Source organism: Macrotis lagotis, chromosome X (assembly GCF_037893015.1).
Source record: "Macrotis lagotis isolate mMagLag1 chromosome X, bilby.v1.9.chrom.fasta, whole genome shotgun sequence".
NCBI lineage: Eukaryota > Metazoa > Chordata > Mammalia > Peramelemorphia > Peramelidae > Macrotis > Macrotis lagotis.
In genome coordinates, this window is record NC_133666.1 from 377,993,937 (window position 1) to 378,015,488 (window position 21,552).

The 21,552-nt window shown below is 33.2% G+C and overlaps 1 pseudogene; it reads right to left on the reverse strand.

Annotated features, from left to right (window-relative positions):
* Positions 1-389: 389 nt before the first annotated feature.
* Positions 390-21,552, reverse strand: part of LOC141499157 (glutaminyl-peptide cyclotransferase-like) — an 88,789-nt pseudogene continuing 67,626 nt past the window's right edge.

The following is a 21,552-nucleotide window of genomic DNA, read 5'->3' on the forward strand; positions in this document are numbered from 1 at the left end:
AAGTTATGAACTTAAATTCTTGTAACATAATAGCTGATAATTGTATATATCTTTCTATTTTCCCTAAGCTATATGTTTACTTTGTCACATATAAATGAATTTCAGTTTGTGAAAAAAATCACAAAATTAACTCTGTGAATTGTACATAATCATCACCATCACAAACTGTTTAATTTGGTCCAGTTGTTGGATATCTGTTAAGACTTAAAGCTATTCCTTTGAATATTTTGTGCCATGGGGCTCTTTTAGGACCCAGAAAGACTGTAAATTTTAAGGACTGCATATTCAAGACCATCTATCAAATAAGTTTCCTAGGAACTTGACTATATAGAACTTTCTTGGGGTAAGAATATAAAATTAAATACAAATGTCTGACACCGTATTTGCAATTATTTATCTATAATGTGGATAGTAGTACAATTGAAGTTATACTCTGACATAAGGACTTGCATGATTTTGTTGAGATTATTGTCAGCTGACATACAGATGTTCTTCATCATCATGCCAGACATCAAGTAAAGGGAAGAGTATCAAATATAGAATTGGAACTTCTCTTCTTAAAAATAGAATATGGACATCTTGAATTTTTTCTGGCATCATATGAGCTTGGAAATACTGATTCTTCAAAGAATAATTCTGAATTATACCCAATCCATGAAATAAACTTCAAACCCTCAAGGAGAATTTAGAAGATATTTAGGAAAGTTTGGGTGTGACACACCTATTAAATCCAGTGATACAAGCAAATCAGTGCTATGCAGTTGGTTTGTATTTGTTGCTTCAGGGGAATGTGGAGCAGATTTTGTTTTCAACACTAAATCCCAAGAGCCATAGAGGGAATTCTGAGGAGACTAATGGAGAAAAGTCTCTTTACCATCAAAGAAAAAAGTTAGATAGATCTTCTCTGGAAGCTAAAGAATTCCTCAAGAAAAATAGTTGATTATGTAAGACCCAGGCTACATTGCACAAGGTATCACTGAATCTGTACATCCCGCAAATATTCTCCTGTCCCACTGTGGAAAATACTTAGTCATAGTGGAGAGCAAGTTCCAAGATGCTTTGGCAGTAGGGTCAAGGGTATTGATGATGTTTGAAGAAGTGTAACTCAGGAAAATATTCACTTCTAAGTTACAGTTGGCTTGGAGTCTGTGCATTCTCTTCTTGATGTACTGATGAGCAGCATAACTTCCTCATGATCCTGGATATCTTTGTGTAAGTGGTGCTTTTAAGTGTTTTCAGCACATTTCAGAGATATCTGTATCTTTTGCAATTTTATGGAAATCAGGTGTATTCAAAATAGCTGGTTGGTATTGTCTCTCTCTTTAGATCTTCCATTAGTCTTTAAGAATAAGTACTTTACTAATTTCAAGTCTCAATCTTCTTCTCTGAGAAGAATTCTAAGGTCCTAATGATCCTTCCAAATGACCCTTCTCAATATCTTCTCTTCTCAAAGATCAACCCTCATTTCATTTCTCCTTTCAATTTCTATTTCCAATTTTCATTTCATTTACTTTTTCCTGGTACCCCTATAATTTCAGTTCTCTTCTATTTTAGTTTCTTCATTTCTGTACTAGGTCTTTCTGTTTTTCAAAGTCCTATAGTATCTCATTTGATTCTCATCAAAGCTATCCTTATTCATTCCTTTATAATGATGATTTGTCCTTCATTCTCAAAGACCATATGATCAGGGAGGTGATGCCAGTACCAAGTATAGGAATTGGATTTCAGTGAGGAAGTACTAAGCCAAGTCATCGGACTCACTTTCTTCTCTGGAGTCATCGGGGACCAGGGACCGGATATGAAATCAGGAATACTGGAGATGTCCTGAATGAAAGACAATTTGAAGCCTAAGGTCACACAGCTAATAAGTGTCTGAACCTGGATTTGAACTCAGATCCCACTGTCTTCAGGGCCTGTTCTCAACCTTCTGTGTTATCTAACAGCTCTTTGTAACATGAGTAATTTTACTGTCTAAATTATGCAAATAAGTAGAGATACATACGTCTATAAAAATGGAAGAATTAAATTCTCACCCTAGCAAATACACCACTTTTTCCAAAGCTACTTCAGAGAATGCTTCTCAATACAATTCCAGAAATTTTGAGAGTTGGGAATTTCCTCCTATGAATAATACACAATAATCACTCTTTTATAAATATTGTTTTAATCATGATGAACATGCTGCTTACATATGCTGAACAGCACTCTAGGAACTTGAAATATTTAATATAACTTTCATAGTGACTCATTTACCACTCATGTTTAACATAGACACCAGAGAGAATTTGACTCATTGGATTAATTTCTTGTTTTCCAATTTTTCCATATGTCATTTATTAAAAATATAGTAGTTTGAATATTTTGAGTATTGTATGTTAGATTCATAGTGTTTTATTATACACATACAAATGAATTGGCATATATATATATATACACAAATGGATAATCACATATTTCATATATGTGTATATACATATAAATATAAATGTATATATACATACATGATAGAAAAAGCTTTGAATGTATGATTATTGGCAATTATGTCTTCAGGGAAACAATTAAGTTAACCATAGTTCATCATTTCTTTTTAAGCAAGCACATGGTTTAATACTCACTTGTTCACAAAAAATGAAAAATAGACACGACGGTTGTAGAGGAAAATATTCATCATCTTATTATGAGTTTTTTTCCCCCCTTATTTTGTGGAGTGTTTTGACAAATAGCGACATCTGTCCAGAACTTGTCAATATGATGGATGTGAAGCATAAATCACATTATCTTGTAGCAACAGTCCACTTAGAATAATATTTCAACATATAGACTGTCATATGATGTGAACATGACTCTTAGTGATAAACAAATGGCATATATAGCATTTGCATGGTTCCCATCTCTTGTCTAAGAAAAGTAAATCTTAAAAAAACCCATTTTTGAGAGACTCTTTAATACATTACAGAGAGGTAACCTATTCAATTGAACATCTGTTGGCTTAAATTTAAGAGGAATTGATAGACACACTGCTTTCATATAAAGAGTCTTATACTTCTATTTGGAATAATAAACCTTGGAATTCACTCTTCACAAAGACTTGACATTGTAGTATTCATAACAAGTAGAAAAAATGTAGATTGTTATATTATGGAATATGTGGGTTAAAACTGATATACCTTCTCGATCAAAGTTTTAGTGTGGAAAATTAAAATACCATTTTAAGTGGATTCACAAAATTCTGAGCACTGTTAAAAATATTCATGGATATAAAATACTACTTGACTTGACTGGTGAAAAGACATTCGGGTGAATAGATTAAGAAAAAATAACTCCTTTCAAAATAAAGAGAGTAAGAAAAACTTGTGAAATTTCATTTAATATGTATTGTTGGTGTGGCTAAGTGGCAGAGTAGATAGAGCACCATCCCTGTAGTCAGGAGTACCTAAGTTCAAATCCAACCTCAGATACTTAATAATTACTGATTTGTGTGGCCTTGGGCAAGCCACTTAACCCTATTTGCCTTGCAAAAATCTAAAAAAATAAAATAAAATAAAATAAAAATGTATTGTTAATCAACATATGCCTTGCAATTTGATTTCAGTATTTCTTCTCCCACCACCACTACTATGACTACTACCTCTACCACTACCATTACTGCTACAACTAGTACAACTTCTACTGCTCCCCTAACCTCAAAGATCTTTTGTTTTATTGGAAGAGATACACATATATTTGTGTATATACATATCTATTAGATAGATAGATAGATAGATAGATAGATAGATAGTAAATTTGTGGGGGAGGGGAACAATTAGCAGCTTGAAAAATTCAGGAAATTCTTTATGTAGAAGCTGGTACTTGATGTAAATTTTGAAGGAAAGAAGAAGTGGTAATGAGGAATTAGTGCATTTTCAAAAACGGGAACAGCCAGTATAAAGAATAGAGATGAGATACAGAGCATTGTCCATGAGAAAAATACAAGGAGGAATGGCTGCTAGGAACATAGAGTATAACACAGTTGGAAATATAGATTTAGCCCAGTTTATATTTTTAAAAACAAACAGAAGGGAGTGGCTAGGTGGCACAAGTCAGGAGGACCTTAGTTCAAATTTGACCTCAGACACTTAATAATTACCTAGCTGTATGACCTTGGGCAAGTCACTGAACACCATCACCTTGCTAAAAAACAAAAAAACAAACAAAAAACAGAAAACTTTATATTTCAAATAAATTCAACAGGAAGTCATAGAATTTTTTTGCATTGAGGAATGACAGAATCCTAAGCAGTCAACACTCCTTTCCCCTTAAAAAACAAAGAAAATAATGTCTTACTAATGATGCTATGAAATACAGAATACTGTCATCATAGAAAAATGAAAATTGTACATGAATTGAAATAGACTAATGCAGCGCATATATAAGTAGATTGAAACATAATAGCAACAATTGGGAAAATAAATTGTGCAAAGTACAAAGTGAGCATATGAAATATATTACCAGGAAAGTGGAACAATAATGATTGTAGCTAAATAACAAGTTAAAAAGATAGATATGGATGGAAAGAGAGTTTTAATTGATATTATGATATACATTTATAGGATGGTTTGTTTTGCTAAACACAAAATCTTAAATATCCAGAAATCCTGAAGATCAAAATTAAATAGTAATTCTAAGGATATTCTGGTAAGAAAAAGTAAACACACAAAACACACACACACACACACACACATAATCTTTAAATTTAATCTGTATTATTAACATTTTCTTTCAAAATAATGAACAAAACAGTAAACCAACCCTTGATTTGTATAAATTGATAATTTCAGAAGTATAAGTGTTAATACTAAAAATTTAAGATTTGGCTTCTGAAAGTCAGAGTTAATTCTAGTACACTGTTGACTATATATCCATCTAATTATGGATAAATTCATTTTTTAATAAAACATCATATATGAGGTCTTCAGGTACCTTGTAGATTGCCATTGCCTTCAACTGATCAGTGCTAGAAAATTTCATACTTCATGCTTGTATGCTTAGCCAAAGAATTACCATATTGAAAACTTAAACCTTCAGAGATCTACATTTGCTTCAAGATGTGTGCCAAGAAAGGCAAAAACTTGAATTGACATGCCCCAAAAAAAAAATGAAGTAGAAATGTGACATTTACGAAGGGCATAGCATCAGAGAGGGAAAAAAAAGCCCTGAGATAACCTCCCTTATCTGCAATTATCTGATTCTTTTGTGGTCATTGTTAAGGCTCTCCTAAGTGAGTAGTGACATCCAAACTTCATTAAGTATTACATAGGTACAGCAGAGCCTTTTCCATTTTTCATTTCTATGTAATAGCCCATCCATCATAAAGGTAACCCATCTCTGATTCAAAAGATATTTAGTCAATAGGTTTGTGTCTATAGTTCTGGTAGTTTGTCCTAAGCAAATGACATTCTAAAAATATATTGGTTGTGAAAATTCATGTCATATGAAATTCTGCAGACATAGTAAAATATGGATTAAAGAAACTGCATGAATTTTATCAATTTTGACACAATCACTGCAAAATTCAGGCACCAGCCTCTCTTCTTTAGCAGAATTCTCCCAACTTGCCTCATGTTTCAAGTGCCAGTATGGTTTATGCTTATACTGATAAACAATTTAGATGAAATAAAATGTAGAATTTATTCAATTCCTAATTAACTTGTTACTAATGTGAAGTTTAAATTCTACTAATTTTTAAAAAAAATTAATTAGACCTTTATTTTTTACTTGTTTACTTTCGTTGACTCAGCATTAATAACTAAGGTTTAAAGATCAGAGGATTTAGAGTTGGAAGGGACCTTAGAGATCATCTAATTCAAACCCTGGTGTGTAAAATGAAGCCATTCAATTCATGTTATAGTGGAATAATGATTAGACCTATTGTTCAGAGGGACATTGGTTCAAACTCTGCATCTGATGCAAGGCAAGTGAGCGCTTTGCAAGGCTCTTAATGTCACCCAGCCAATAGCCTCCATTTGCAAAATGGAGATGATTATATTGTGTATTACAAAATACTTTGTAAAGCCTTAAAGCCATAAGTCATTATGAGAAATGAGAAAATAAATGTACTGATTTAACCAAGGCTCAGGCAGCTTCAAGGAGCAATATAACCTTTGCTTAATCAATAAATATTTAATAAACACCTTCTATGGGTTATTTTAGGTGTATGTATTGGTTAGAGAAATGTACCTGCAGACAGAAAGAGCAGAGCTCAAATCTGACTTCAGGTACTTATTAGTTGAAAGTCACTTAACCTTTGTCGAAAACCAGAGAAAGAAATGGTGAACTATCTGTTGTTTTTAATGCTTAAAATGTTTTCCTTGGTTTTTGGATAACTGAACATATACTTGAGTTATGCATTGTACTAGGTACTTTACTAGACAAAAATGAAACAATTCCTGTCCTCAAACAGTTTATATTCTCTCAAGTCAGACAAATGCATTTGAAATCACATGTAAAATATATGCATAAACATACATATAAATATATGAATATAGTATATGCAAGGGATATGTGTACATTCAACAAATATAATTATTTTAATGAGGACATATGTGTTGTAAATATTGTTGTATTTAATGAATGTATACACATATAGTTATACTTTATAAATTTATTATTAAATTAAAGATGACTCTAGTACCAGAGACAGAGAGATCAGAAAAAACATCTAAGTAGAAGGAAATTCTTGAAGTGAATTTTAAATGAATCTGAGTCAGGTAAAATAATGAACAGAAAATTGGGCCTGGAGTCAGGAAGACCTGAATTCAAAAAAAATATCTTCAGACTATTAAAAGGACCTTGTGCATATTATTAATCTCTGTTTGTCTCAGTTTCCTCAATTTTAAAATGGGAATAAACATAGTATCTACCAGGTTTTATAAAAATAGAACTTTCCTGGATTGTTGTGAAGATGAAATAAGATAATATTTGTAAAGCACTTGGAACAGTACTCTACAATAGCTACGACATAAATGTGTATTATTGTTATTATTAATGTTGCTATCATTGAAAAAAATTGATGAAAAGCAATTGAGAAGGGAAATGGAGTTTTATGTCTCTCTCCCTCTCTGTGTGTGTGTGTGTGTGTGTGTGTGTGTGTGTGTGTGCGTGTGTGTGTGTGTAAGAAGATTAGTTTGATTAAAGCATAGAGTAACTGAAAGGGATTGAAGTTTAAAACAGAAAGAAAAGTAGGTAGTGAAAAACTTTGCATAGCAAAGAAAGGAAATTGTTCTTGATCACTGAAATGATAGGAAGGCATTAGAGTTTATTGAGTTTATCTGTGAAGGATACAGGGTGCTATCATGATCAGACCTGAGCTTTAGGAAAAACACTTTGTTAACTGGTTGAAAGAAAGGCAGGTAAGAGAAGAGACAGGTTAAAGACAGGGTGAGAGAATTAAAAAGACCATTATAGTAGTACAGGCAAAAAAGAATGGGACCTAGAACAGTGCTGGCTATGTATGCAGAGAGATTAGGATTAATATGCAAGATCTGAGATTCTTTATCTCTAAACCCATACAATTAATATTATCTTTGATCATTTTTGCTTTCACTTTCATCTATTAAAAGTTCATAACAGGTGAATATGATGTGTAGACATTACTGCTGAGAATAATGAAGATTTACATACTGCTTTAGGGTAACTCCTTTGTTTACTCTCTCTGATGCTTATTAGCTGTCTGAATCAAGTCACTTGACAAACACAAATTTCTTGGTGTTTTGAACAATTATCTAAGACTATAAATTACAGAGAAATTACTGACATAGCAGGAATATTCTCATCCAGAATTTCCATATGCCAAAGAAATCCCCAGTCCAATGTCTATTCCTATCAAATCCATTTAGTGTAACAAAGCACTCTTCATGCAGTATCTCTTGCATCACACAAATCCATGTGAAGAAAATAGTATAAATATTTCCCCCTATTTTGTAAAAGAAAAAAATTAAAGATGAGGCAATTAAGTGATTGTAAGTTTTTAAGCAGAAGTTGCAAGAAATATAGCATTCATTTTTTTCTTTTTTGCAAAGCAATGGGGTTCAGTGACTTAACCTAGGGTCACACAGCTAAATAAGTATTAACTGTATGAGTCCAAATTTGAACTCAAATCCACCTGACTCCAGGGTCAGTGCTATACCTTCTGTGCCACCTAGCTGCCCTGGCATTCATTTTTATGATTTGTGTATCCAGTGATTGATGGAGTCAATAATAGATTCAAAGTCTTTATATTTCTAACCTAATTCTTTTCCTGATACATTTTGCAGTATCTTATGTCTCTGAAAAGGCAAATTAAATTATTTAAAAAAGGAGGTGGGAGCAGAGGTCCTTCAACTAATTCAGTTCCCATAGAATTTTCATATGAGAACAATTTTAATAATACTCATATCTTTCTCCCCAAATGGTTCATAACTATTACAAAAATCAGAATTCTCTAACCCACCCTTAAGTATATAAATTTTAGGTATGATAAGACAAGATTTTCTGATGGATTGGGCTATTACATAGAGATGAAAACTGCCATTATTTCAAGAACTTTTAATAGAGTCTTGTCACTCTTACTTAATTTCCCATTGAGGTGACATTCATGTATTCAAGCATCAAGGTGACAATATCTTTCAATATTTGAGAAGTCAAAAATTTTTGGCATCTACATATTGGTTTTGCCTAGACTACATTGTTTATTTATTGCAAATATGTGATGAAATTGATCCTCAAGCAATTATAGAATTATTCACTGTATTTCAAATTTAATGCAGGCAATACTAGAAGACAAATATATGCATATATATATATATTTGTGAGTATATGTTTATTAGAGTATAAATGGATTGGGAAACAGAATGCTAGATTTTCAATAATGGCTTTTACTCTAGCCAAATGAACAGATGATGTTTATTCTGTAGGCAGTAGCATAAAATAGAAAATGATATTCCTTAGAGTAATGAAAAATAAAATAAAAATCTATAACTAATACAAGTTTCTTATTATTGTTGTCTGTTTGGGGAATACATATTATTCTAGTTTTATAGTAGGTTGTGTGACCATCTTTACATAGAAATGGGCTCAGGAAAAGAGACAGGACTTAACAAAAACTTAACTCATTTGTCAAGGGTGACAATAGAGAAGGCAATGTTGCATGCCAGTTGATATGGTGGAGGAATGGTCATATCCAATTTGTCCCCCTGGGCATCATCTCCAGGTGACTGACTGACATACATAACTATCTGTCTCAACAATGCAGGGAAAACATGTTATAGCTCTCTTTTTCAATGTTAGAGATTTCATCACTTGTTGTAGGAAGCCTAAACAGGTTATTGACATATAGTTTATTATTCAACTTTAAATTTGAATTGTTTTTAATGAAAGGAAAACAGAGTGTGTGTCTCTGAGGCAAATTGTAAGTTTCCAATTCTATTTCACAGAGATTATCTTCCTAAAGAATTTTATTTCTTCCTCCTTGTGTTGGAAGGGGAAAAGAACAACTAACTAGCGTGATTTGGGCTTTCTTAGCCTACTGATTTAAAAATTATTCTGGATTTTATGTTGGGTTTAGCATTTGTGCAGAGCATGTTAGTGATATTGCTCCTATCTTATGACCAAAAGCTCCAATTTATAAACTAAATTGCTTTGCTCTGGAAGGAGAATTCTTAAAACATAATTTTATTGTTCTGAACTTCAAAACATAGAAACTCTGGATCATTATTGTTTTCTAGATACACCGAAGATTAATAAGGAAAAAAAGATTTCAAAAGGAAAAGTTATCAATTATTTCCATTAAATTATGAAATAACAGATGATTTCTCAAAAGGTCACATATGTACTTCTTATTCCAGACATACATATAAAAATCTGAATTCAGATCTTAAAGGAAAAATCTTGAAAGGGTAATATTATTTAGTTTTTTTTTTTTTTTGCAAGGCAAATGGGGTTAAGTGGCTTGCCCAAGGCCACACAGCTAGGTAATTACTAAGTGTCTGAGACCAGATTTGAACCCAGGTACTCCTGACTCTAGGACTGGTGCTTTATCCACTGTGCCACCTAGCTGCCCCCAGGGTAATTTTTCAATTAAAGAAAAAGATAAAAGTCAAAATAGGGCAACAAGGTGTAAGAGTAGAGTGCTAGGACTGGAGTCAGGATTACCCTTCTTCATGAATTCACATCTGGCTTCAGATTACTGTCTGTGTGACTCTGGGTAAATCACTTAACACTGTTTGCCTCAGATAAGTTTCTTTATCTACATAGTGAACTGGAGAACAAAATGGCAAACAGCCCCATCTTTGCCAAGAATAATCTCTGAAATGGGGGCTATATATCTTACATAATTGTAACAAAACAAATACCTCATTAAGAACTCAGAATCACCATTAGTAAAGAAAAGTGGATCCTTTATTGAAATATTCTTAAGATCAGGTTTGCCAAACAAAGATGGGCAACACGGGGCATGAAATCATGGCCTTTTCTCTCTGCCTAGAAATATAAGTCCCTCCGATGTTCTCAGTTGGCTGAGGTTAACGGAAGTCAAAGACCTAAGCAAAGTATTCAATTCTTTCCCCATGTGGGTTTCAATTCTTCAGTAAACTTCTCCTTTTCCACAATTTTGTATCCAGACCCTTAAGAGTTTTACACAGATATGTGAATCTGATACTTAAAGTGGTGTCAATTTATTCACTAATTCACCCAACCATGATCCCTTACTTTCCAGTTGCAAGTTGATCTACTACTCTACAGAGAGAAAATCTTTTTGTTTCTAGTTAAATGCAAATTAGCTTGATCTATATCCTGTAGTCTACTTTACTTACTATAAGGTCTTTTATTCTACATCAATTCACTTTAGTTTTTTTTCCTCATCCTCCCTAGCTGTTTCTCTATAAGATATAAACTACTTTTCTCAATTTCCCATAACTAATGTGGAAGTGAAAATTAATCACAATGACTGAAAATATTTAAAAAATAAAGAAAACAAGAACTTTCCCTCTAAAAAGGATCTATTTGCTTGACAAGATCCACTTAATCAGAGACAAAGTGACATGAGACAAAACTTTTTAAAGCTCAATTATTCAGGATGTCCTTGCAATCTTGGTATTAGCTATGTAATCCACTTGTAGGCTAATGAGAAAAGACAAGAAAAGAAAAAGACAATATTTGTCTATGTAGAGAGGTGGAATAATGAAGAAAGTTTCATACTCAAAAGGGAAGAGAAAAGCAAAATAAAAGAAAACAAAGAATTGAAGAGTTCATCCATTTTTAGTGTAAATAACCTTCAAGAAAGAGCAAATCTGATTTTTTTTCTTATCTTGAGTAAGATCATCTTTAAGAGAGTACTGCAGACATTGCTCATTTATTTTATTTTCTCATCATTTTCTGTAGTTGAATAGTTAGGTCAGGGACTCAGTATAGTCAATTATTTATTTTCTTTTGGTGATCAGGATAGCGAAATGTGTGCTCTACATTCAAAACCATGGCAAGATTATTCAGATTGAAGATTTCTTGGGGTTCATGTACCACAAAATATAGATGAAATTCAGGACAATTCTTTAGTGTAATCATCTGATTGCAAAGTACCTCTTCTAAGATCCCAAATTCTAGTAGAAATTAGCAAGTCATCTAACAAGGGAACATTTCAACACCATAATAAATAAATAGACTTCTAACAAATTCATACAAAATCACAGAGACGTTTTAAGAGCTTTGTTTTGCTTCTATTATTTTATATCATGACTTAGAGTATAAAATAACATGAGAAAGATGAATTTACATTCATAGCACATGTAATTTAAATATGTAATCGCATGTGTGATGAATATTACTTGGGTACTTGTAAGAAATGGATTGAAATTCTATTCATTAATTTCATGAAATTATTTCAGAAAATTTAATTTCACTAGATATTTCTCTCCTGGCTTGAATATTTCTGAAGCTCAGTTTCACCATCTAAAAAATGGATATATTAAAAACTTGGTATTTTTGTGAGGTTTCAAATGAGAAAATATATGGAAAGTATTTTACAAAATCTAAAGCACAATATAAATGTCTTTATTATTATTGTTAATTTGATGCCTTCATAAATCTTAATATTTAGATTTATAGACTTCACAAAATAAAACTATCTTCTAAAAAAGAAATTCTTATCCTTTGAAATTAGAATTCTAATTGAATTGATTACAGAATAATCAAAGCTTTTATAGATTTTTTTTTGCAAGGCAATGGGATTAAGTAGCTTGCCCAAGGTCACACAGCTAGGTAATTATTAAGTGTCTGAGGCTGGATTTGAAGTCAGGTACTCCTGACTCCAGGGCCAGTGCTCCACTGCGCCACCTAGCTGCCCCTCAAAGCTTTTATAAAAGAAGGAAAAACTTAAAGGTTCTTTAAGCATATGCAGTTTCCTCATCAGCCAAAATAAGAGATATTTTATTTCTACCACAACTTCTAGAATAATCAAAAGTACAATTACATATTATTTAATTAATCTATGGCGGGGAGAGCACAAAGCATTCTGGCATAGATATAAAAATCTTAATGTAGAAAAATCAACAATGTCCACTGGATTAGAAAAGATCATTTCATATTCCTGTCTTAAAGAAGGGCAATGACAAAGAATATTCAAATTACCAAAGGTTTACTCATTTTACAGACCACAAATGTTATGGTTAAAGTACTGCAAACTTCAGCAATATGTGAACTAAGAATTATCAGAATAGGCAGAGGAACTAGAGACTAAAGTGCCAAAATTCAGTGAATTATGATTAAAGCCAGGGGTTTCCCAAAACAAAAACAGATACATATAAAGACTGTATAGATCAAAATAGAATGTGGAAAATTCTCAAAGAAATGGGCGTGTGAAATCATCATTCTTATATCCTGAGGAATCTGTATAGGAATCTGCATACAGACCAAAATCAAAACTGGCCATAGAATAACTGATTGAATTTAGATTGGAAAACGAATCTGACAAGACTGTATGTTATCACCATATTTATTTAATTTATATGCAGAGTATATCATGTAAAATAGTACATTGGATGAATTATAAAAAAACAGAATTAAAGTTTGTAGGAGAAACAATCTCAGTTATATAGACAATACCACTCAGATAACGGAAAGGAAAGGGCAATTAAGTAGCCCCTAGACGAGGGCAAAAGAGGGGAGTATAAAAGTTGCTTAGATGCTTAACATTATAACAATTAGTCTCATCACTTCCTGGCAAATAGAAGGGGAAGAAATGGAAGCAATGTCATATTTTCAATTCATAGAAAGACCATTGCAAGATGGTGACTATAGTCAACAAACTAAAAGACTCCTGCTCTTTGGAAAGAAAATTATGGCAAATTCAGACACTTCACTAAAAATCAGAGGCATTACTTTCTTATCAAAAGTCCATAGACAGATATAGTTTTTCCAGTAGAAAAATGTCAATGAGAGTGGGATTGTAAAGAAAGTTAAGTGCCACAGAATTGATGCTTTTGAATTGTTGTGCTGGAGAAAAATTTTCAAAGTTCTTTGAACAGCAAGGAGGTTAAATTAGCTAACATTTAAAAGAAATCAATTCAGAATATTCATTAAGAGGTCAAATACTAAAGCTGAAGTTCAAATACTCTGGACACGTATACATTGGAAAAGACCCTGGTTTTAAGGATTGAAGTCACAAGGAAAAGGGGATGATAGTGGGTGAAATGGATAGATAGTATCATGGAAGCAATGAATATGTACTTGAATAGATTTGGAGCTCAAAAGTGTATGGCCTACTATGGACATAGTTTCACAAAGAGATGGACATGACTGAAAGATTAAACAACAGTGACAGTTGTTTCAAATTCTGGTGCTTCCACTCTAGAACTTACTGTCGCACTAGAGAGACTGTGCACATTTGGGATCTACACAGATTGTCTAAATCTACAATTCAGTGTTTTGAACCTCTTGATGTCTTGATTTTTTCCTTCTTCCTGTTTTGCTAGTGAACCTAGAGTCATGAGATTGATGAAAACATCACAAATATAGCTAATAGACCTCAGAGAGCGTTTGGTCCTATGATCACTCATGACAGGGTAAACAGTATGGCATATAAAAAACAAAAACAATAAAAATGACTAAAATTTGTAAGTGCTTTGTATATTTAAGGTGCTGTGTCAAGTACTTTACAATTATTATTTCATTATTTCATTTCAATTATAATTATCATTTCATTTGATTCTCACCATTATTTCCCCATTTTATAGGTCAAGAATGGAAGTTAGCAAAGATTTAATGACTTGCCAAAAACAACTGGAAATTGCCTAAAAGTCTAGATTGAACTCAAGTCTTTCTGTGTCAATTCATAATCAAAACAAAACCATTGCTGCTCTTGTAATCTCAGGCTACTCTCTTTTTCTCTCTGGATCTCAGTTTCCTCAAAAATGAGATATTAGATGACAGAATTTTCCCTCTCAAATACAAATTTGATGAGTCCATTATGAGAATTAGATTGCAATCCCTTCTTCAATGTTGTTACATATTGCAGTGATGATTGATAATTTTGATCAACCAAAGCGAAAAGTCACTGTGACAGAATAATGCAAGTTATTTTAGTAAGGCTTGAACAGGCTTTCTTAAAAGGAAGTATCAATGTCTTAAGATCATTATAGTTTTCTATGTTTCTAAATCTTGCTTAAAGAGTACTATGTTAGTATAAAAAGTAAAGAATCAAATTTTCTGAGAGAGAGAGAGAGGGAGAGAGAGAGGGAGAGAGAGAGAGAGAGAGAGAGAGAGAGAGAGAGAGAGAGAGAGAGAGAGAGAGACAGCCAGAAAGCAGCTTAGGATGTTTTCCAGGTGACTGATCTAAGACCTTTGTGACTAGAACATTTTTTTTCTTTTTCTATTTCATTAAGTGATTCTAGCAGTGTAGATGAATTATGACTCCTCAGAAAAAGCACTTGAATAATGTCAAATTTACTTCACTCTTTGTTTCTCCCTTCTGTTTCATTTTTTTGCATGCTGTAGGTGGCATGTTTCATTGCTAAATATTTCTTTCCTAAGTTATTTTTTTTCCAATTTATTGTTTACTTTTTAATTTAACAGTGCTTTACTTGATCGAGTTGTGATACTTTCAATTGTGTGAGTTGATACTTTTGCTATAGATATGATTTTAGTTGAGGGGGGCAATGTTCAAGAGAAAAGGTTATGGATAATCAAATATACCAACTATGAGAACATAAATTGACCAATTGCCTTGGGAATCAGAACATTTTGTAAATTTTGTTACACCCTATATTTTAAATTTTATACTTTTACAGAGTAAAGAAACAAGGTGAAAGTGTGAATTTTGTGATAGACTAAAACCCTGTAAAGCTAAAATTCTTATCTCCAAACAGATAGATTCAACCTGGGGTTAGGTGTCTGGAATTTTCTCCATTCTTTTTTTTGGCCAGGAAATGGGGTTAAGTGACTTGTGCAAGTTCACACAGTTAGGTAATTATTAGTTGTCTGAGGCTGGATTTGAACTCAGGTCCTCCTGACTATGGGGCTAGTGCTCTTTCCATTGTGCCACCTAACTGTCCCCTCTTCATCTCATTTCTGCCATTTCTATCTCACCACCTTACTACTTTTCAAAGATAGAATTTAAGAAGAGAAGAGATTTCAATTGGAGGTCACTTCCTAAAAGAGCTCCAGTTAAGTACCAACAAGCATTAAACTCATCACATTCCCAAAGAGAAGGAATGAAGAATATTTCTCTTCCAAACTGATTAGGTTCCCCCCCAGTGAAATATTCCCCATTAGAATGTAAACTCTTTAGGGGCAGGTTCTGTCTTTCATGAAATGAATTTGCATTCTTTGAATGTATCACACATTCAGTACATAGAAGATGATTAATAAATACTAATTGATTGACTGATTTTAATTACTCCAGTGGCAAAATGAGAGTTTTACAAATGCTCATTAAAGAAAGAGAAAAGGATAGACAGACAGCTAGGTATAAAGTATGTACATATAAATTTATATACATATATACATTCATATAGATACATGCCACATATATGTATACATATGCTTATACACTTGCATATATACAAATGGAATTCAAATCTGACCTTAGATACTCATTGTGTGATCCTGAGAAGATTATTTAAGTCTCTTTGATTAAGTTTCCTTATCTGTAAAATAAATGAGTGGAGTAGACAGGAAATCACTCCAGTATCTTTGCCAATATAACTTCAAATGACATTGCTGAAACAGCTCAAAAATATATCTATATCTATATGTCAATATAGATGGAGAAGTAGATATATATGTACTTGTATATAGACACATAAATATATATCTCTAAATTCTGAATAAAATCTAGATAAGTAATAACATTGAAAGGAGGTCATCAGTAGAAATCTGGAAAAAAATAAACTTGCTATAACAACTACATAATAGCTGGCATTTATATAGAGCATTAAAGTCTGCTAGGATCTTTACAAGTACTATTTTATTTGGTCCTCACAACAGCCCTGCAAGGCAAGTGTTACTATTATTCCCTTTTTAAAGATGAGGAAAGTAAGGTGGATAGATACAAGTTATGTCACTTGCTCAAAATTATTCGTCTAGTAAATGTGTAAGCCTCAATTCAAATTTGGAGCTTCCTGACACCAGGTCCAGTGTTCTGCTCACTGCACCACCTAGCTGCCTAGGTAATCTGATTTTCATCCCAGAAGTGCAAAATGAACTTCTAAAACAGTGGCTTTTAATGTACCCAGCAAATTGAGATTCCTGAGCACTAAACATTCCATATCTCAGGTTGAGCATATCATTAGACAGGCTGCTGAAGCAGCAGAATGCTTCTAGCCAGAGTTTTGAGACCAGACATTCAATTCCTGAAACTAATTTTCAATTAAAACAGTTTTATGTGCTAATTGTGCTTTAGACTGCTAAAATCCATTCTCCAAATAAATGTCTGAATTTGTCTAAATAATTCCATTTGGCTATTTATATAACTACTATGATATTTTTATTCCATTAATTAAATTTGTGGATATCTATTTTCTCCTTTTACATAAAAGTTCATTAACATAAAATCTGTGTCACTGTGAGGAGAATAATTAAATAATCTAAAATGGAGCAACTCTATTCTGGGTGGCTACTTCACCAAATTGTGACATTTTAACCTACAGAAACATACTTGAGTGAACATTTAAAATGGTGATGACACCAATAAAAATCATTTATAGGCAGTATTAATTAATGGCATATATTATAATAAATTGTGCATAAAGAAAGACCAAAGTGCCGCAAAAGGAAATGTCACTGCTTTCATAGTTAAAATTCATGATAGGTAATTACTGCAAAGTAAACATCAGAAACAGACTGCCATCTCAGTTTTTTAATTCCTATAAAAATAATCAAAATGATTAAATTTTCTGAAAATTTTTGGATAAGAAATATCTATAAATGATATCAGAGAATGCCAGGATTTTATTCCAAATTCTTGAAATTCACATGAGAAGATATTTGCACTATCCTAAATGATGCTTTCCTGGCAATAATTTATATCATATAAAATAAAACTAATAATTTAACATGTCAAAAATCCATGATAAAAGTGCAGGTACTTCTTGTTGTGGCAAGATCTCAAGTCCACCTGATTCTTTGGGTATTTGTGAATTTATGTGAGTGAAGCCAATGTTTTCCTGAGAACTAATTGTTTCTGAGTTTCTGAGATTTAGATTTGTCTTCGCATGATAATGTCCAACAAGAAATATTTTCTCAAAGTCCTTCCAAGTTTCTATGGTTCTTTAGCAATTATGATCATTTTTACAGCCTGAAGAAGTAGGTAAACGTAAGAATTCAAATTTATCACAAATTTTTCAATAAAGTTCAACATTGAGTTTCTGTTATATGTAAAATACTAAAAGAGTCATCTGAACGTTTCCAGTTTGTATTTCAGTGAGGGAAATGGCATAAATATATTTTAGAGAATTATTGTATCATAAAATTTTTCTTAAGAAAACCATAAAGATCATTGAGTCTAACCCTGTTCCCTCATTCTGTTGATGGAGAGACTAAAGATCAGTGACTTTGAATAACTTGCCCAATTCAAGGTACCTAATAAAGAATTTGAAACTAGTTTATCCTGATTTTAAATTCAGTGTTTTATATAAAGTATGGTAATTTGTCTATACTTGTACCCATGATCTCATTGAAAATGGATACTTCATCCACCATGGAATATCAGAAGCCATCTATGTTTCTCATTTTGTATGATTGCAATGTCTTTTAAACTTTCATAAGATTGGGAACCATTTGGGTTAGGCATCTCTTTTTATTTCACTTTTGCTAAGGAAAATATTGACTCATGACTTTTTCTGATCACACATTTTCCTGAAAATATCTTTAATGCTATTTCTTATACGCTTGTCATCATGCATAATATACAGCAACTGCTTAAAGTCCCATATATCTCAGTTTATCTTCTTATTAACCTGCAATTTTTATTTTTCAGAGAGAATTTTATCTTGTGACTGATGACATAGAACAGCATTGTAATATTTAAAGACTTCTTTTTGTTTCAGGGATTATTCTATGTGAAGTAGAAATATTTTGTATCAAATTGGCATTTTTTAAAACTCTCAGAGACTTCCAGGCAAGATGGCAGAGAGAAGACAGGCACTGTGCTAAGGTTTCCTAATCTTCCCTCACATATAACATGAAATAAACATCTTAACAGAAATTCAATCAACAAAACCCAGAAAAAGAAGCTAGAAGAACATCTATGAACAAGGTCTGTCTTCAGGGATTGTAGGTGAGCTGGGGGCAGAGAGCCAGTGGGGGTGGGATGAGAGCTGGACTAACCTAGGATCAGCCACGGAGTCCTTGATTGTGGGAAACATGGTCAAAGAGTCAACTGGGTCATGGAGACTTTGGCTGTACAGACTGACAGTGGGGTTCTGTGGCAGGCCTGGAAGACAAGTTCCAACATAGAGAGTTGGAAGTGAGATTGGACATTGATCTGGTAGGCTCCTCTGGTCTGGAGGACCTCAGACTCCATACATTCATTTCAGTTAAACCCTCTTTCTAGAACAAACACAGCAACAGCCCCCCCCCCCCCAAGCAAAGGCATAGACAGCAGAGCACAGGGAGATTAATTACCTTGTCCCAGGGCATAGTCTATATGGTTTGAGGATAAAAGTATCCATCAGCTTCACCCACCCCTTCTAGGCCAAGGGAAAGGATCTCAAATCAAGGATACAGGCACTCCAGAAAAAGTAATCAGCACCCCATACTGGCCGATCCACTTGGATTAACTAAATCCAGTGAACAAAGCCTCAAGCACACTCTTTTAATTGCCCCACAAAACCCAGTAAGCAAAGCCTCTAGGGACCTCTGTGAACCAGCCCCCCCCCCCAACACAAGATATTAGGAAAATGAAGAGAGGCCAGTAGTAAAGGGATTGCATAGAAAACTACCTAGAAGTTAAAGACCCCCAACTCAGAGAGATCTAGAACCACTGAGGAGAATATGATTTGGTCCCCAGGGCAGAAAGACATCCTTGAAAAAATCAGCAAAGAGTTTAAAAATCAATTGGAAAATTTTGGAGAGAAAATACACACCTTGCAACAAGAAAGCAAATCCTTGCAAAATATAATTGGACAAATGCAAAAAGAAAATAATTCTCTTAAAACCTCAATTGGTCAAATGGAAAATTCCATCAAAAATAGAATTGACCAATTGGATATGTAGTTGCAAAAAGATAATTGAATAAAATTCTCTAAAAAAATAATTGTGTAAACAAATGACATAAAGAGACAACAAGAATCTGTTAAACAAAACAAAATAATAGAAAAAAATAGAAGAAAATGTAAAATACTTTATCAGCAAAATCCCTGACCTGGAGAATAGAAACAGAGAGACAACTTAAGAATCAATGGGTTGTGTGAAATTATTGAAGAGAAAAAAAAGCCTGGGCTTAATAATTCAGGATTAAGTGATAGAAAATTGCCCTGACATCATGGAACTGGCAGGCAAAATAGTTATTGAAAGAATACATTGATCCCCTCTGGAAAGGGATCTCACAATGAAAACACCAAGGAATGTTGTGGTCAAATTCCAGAACTATTAGATAAAAGAGAAAATCCTGCAAGCAGCCAGAAAGAAACAACTTGGATACCAACGATTCACAGTAAGGTTTACACAGCATCTGACTACATCAACATTAAGGGATGAAAGGGTTTCAAATGTGATATTCCAAAAAGCAAGGAAATTTGGAAAGCACGCAAGAATTTATTACCCTACAAAACTGAGCCTTCTCTTCCAAGGGAAAAGATGGATTTTTAATGAAATAGGAGACTTCCAATTTTACCTTACAAAAGGACCAGAGCTTAATAGAAAATTTGGACTTTAAACAGGAGACTCAAGAGAAACATATGTGAAAAGGTGAAAAAAAAAAAGATAAAGAAAAAGCTAACTGCTATCCAATAAGATGAAACTGACTATATCCCCACCTGGGAGAAAGACTGTAATAACTCTTGAGAATTATAACTCTATTAGATAGAATACCCTTAGTCAAAAGTGATGGACAGTCATGACTTTTCTGTGACTCAGATAGAATGACTTAAAAACAATACCTCTGTTAAAAGGGGGATAGTAAAAAGATGAGAGGATGGAGGAGAATGAATGGGGATAGATTTCATTACATCAAGAGGTAAAAAGGACTTATTGCAATAGAAGCAAAGGAGGGAGGAAGGGAGCACGGCCTGAATCTTACTCTCATCTAATTTGGCTTAAAGTTAACATGCATACACTCAGTACTCAGTTAAGGTACTTATCTTCCCTTCAAGTATTAAAACAAGAAAAGGGGATGGGGGAGAAAAAGGGGAACTAACAGAAGGAAGGGAAGGAAGATGCGGCATAGGGAAAGGGGAAAGCAAGGGGAATGAGTTTGGATATAAGGGGAAAACACACTGAAGGTGGTGGTATTCAGAAACAAATTACTGGGAAATAATGATAAAGTGAAAAAAATGGTAAAAACACAAAGAGAGGGAAGATAGCACAGAGGGTAAAAGAGAGTCAGTAATTATAACTTTGAATGTGAAAAGGATGGATTATCCCTTAAAACCTAATGAATAGCAGTATGGATAAGCAGCTAGAATCCTACCATATGCTGCTTACAACCTACTCATTCGAAGCAGAGAAATACATATAGAGTAAAGGTAAAAGGTTGGAACAAAATATATTTTGCTTTAGCTGAAGTGAAAAAAGCAATCCTTATCTCAGACAAGGCAGCTACAAATATAAATATAATGGTCAGCAGATATACAAAGTCAATTTACAGATGAAGAAATCAAAGTGACCCATACTCATATAAAAAATTGCTCTAAACCACCACTTATTAGAGAAATGTAAATTTAAACATCTCTCAAGTAACTACTTCACACCTCTCAGAAAGGCCAATATGACCAGAAAGGCTAATGATCAATGTTGCAAGGGATGTGGGAAATCTGAAACACTGATACATTGTTGGTGGAGCTGTGAACTCATCCAACCTTTCTGGAGAGCAATTACACACAAGGGGCA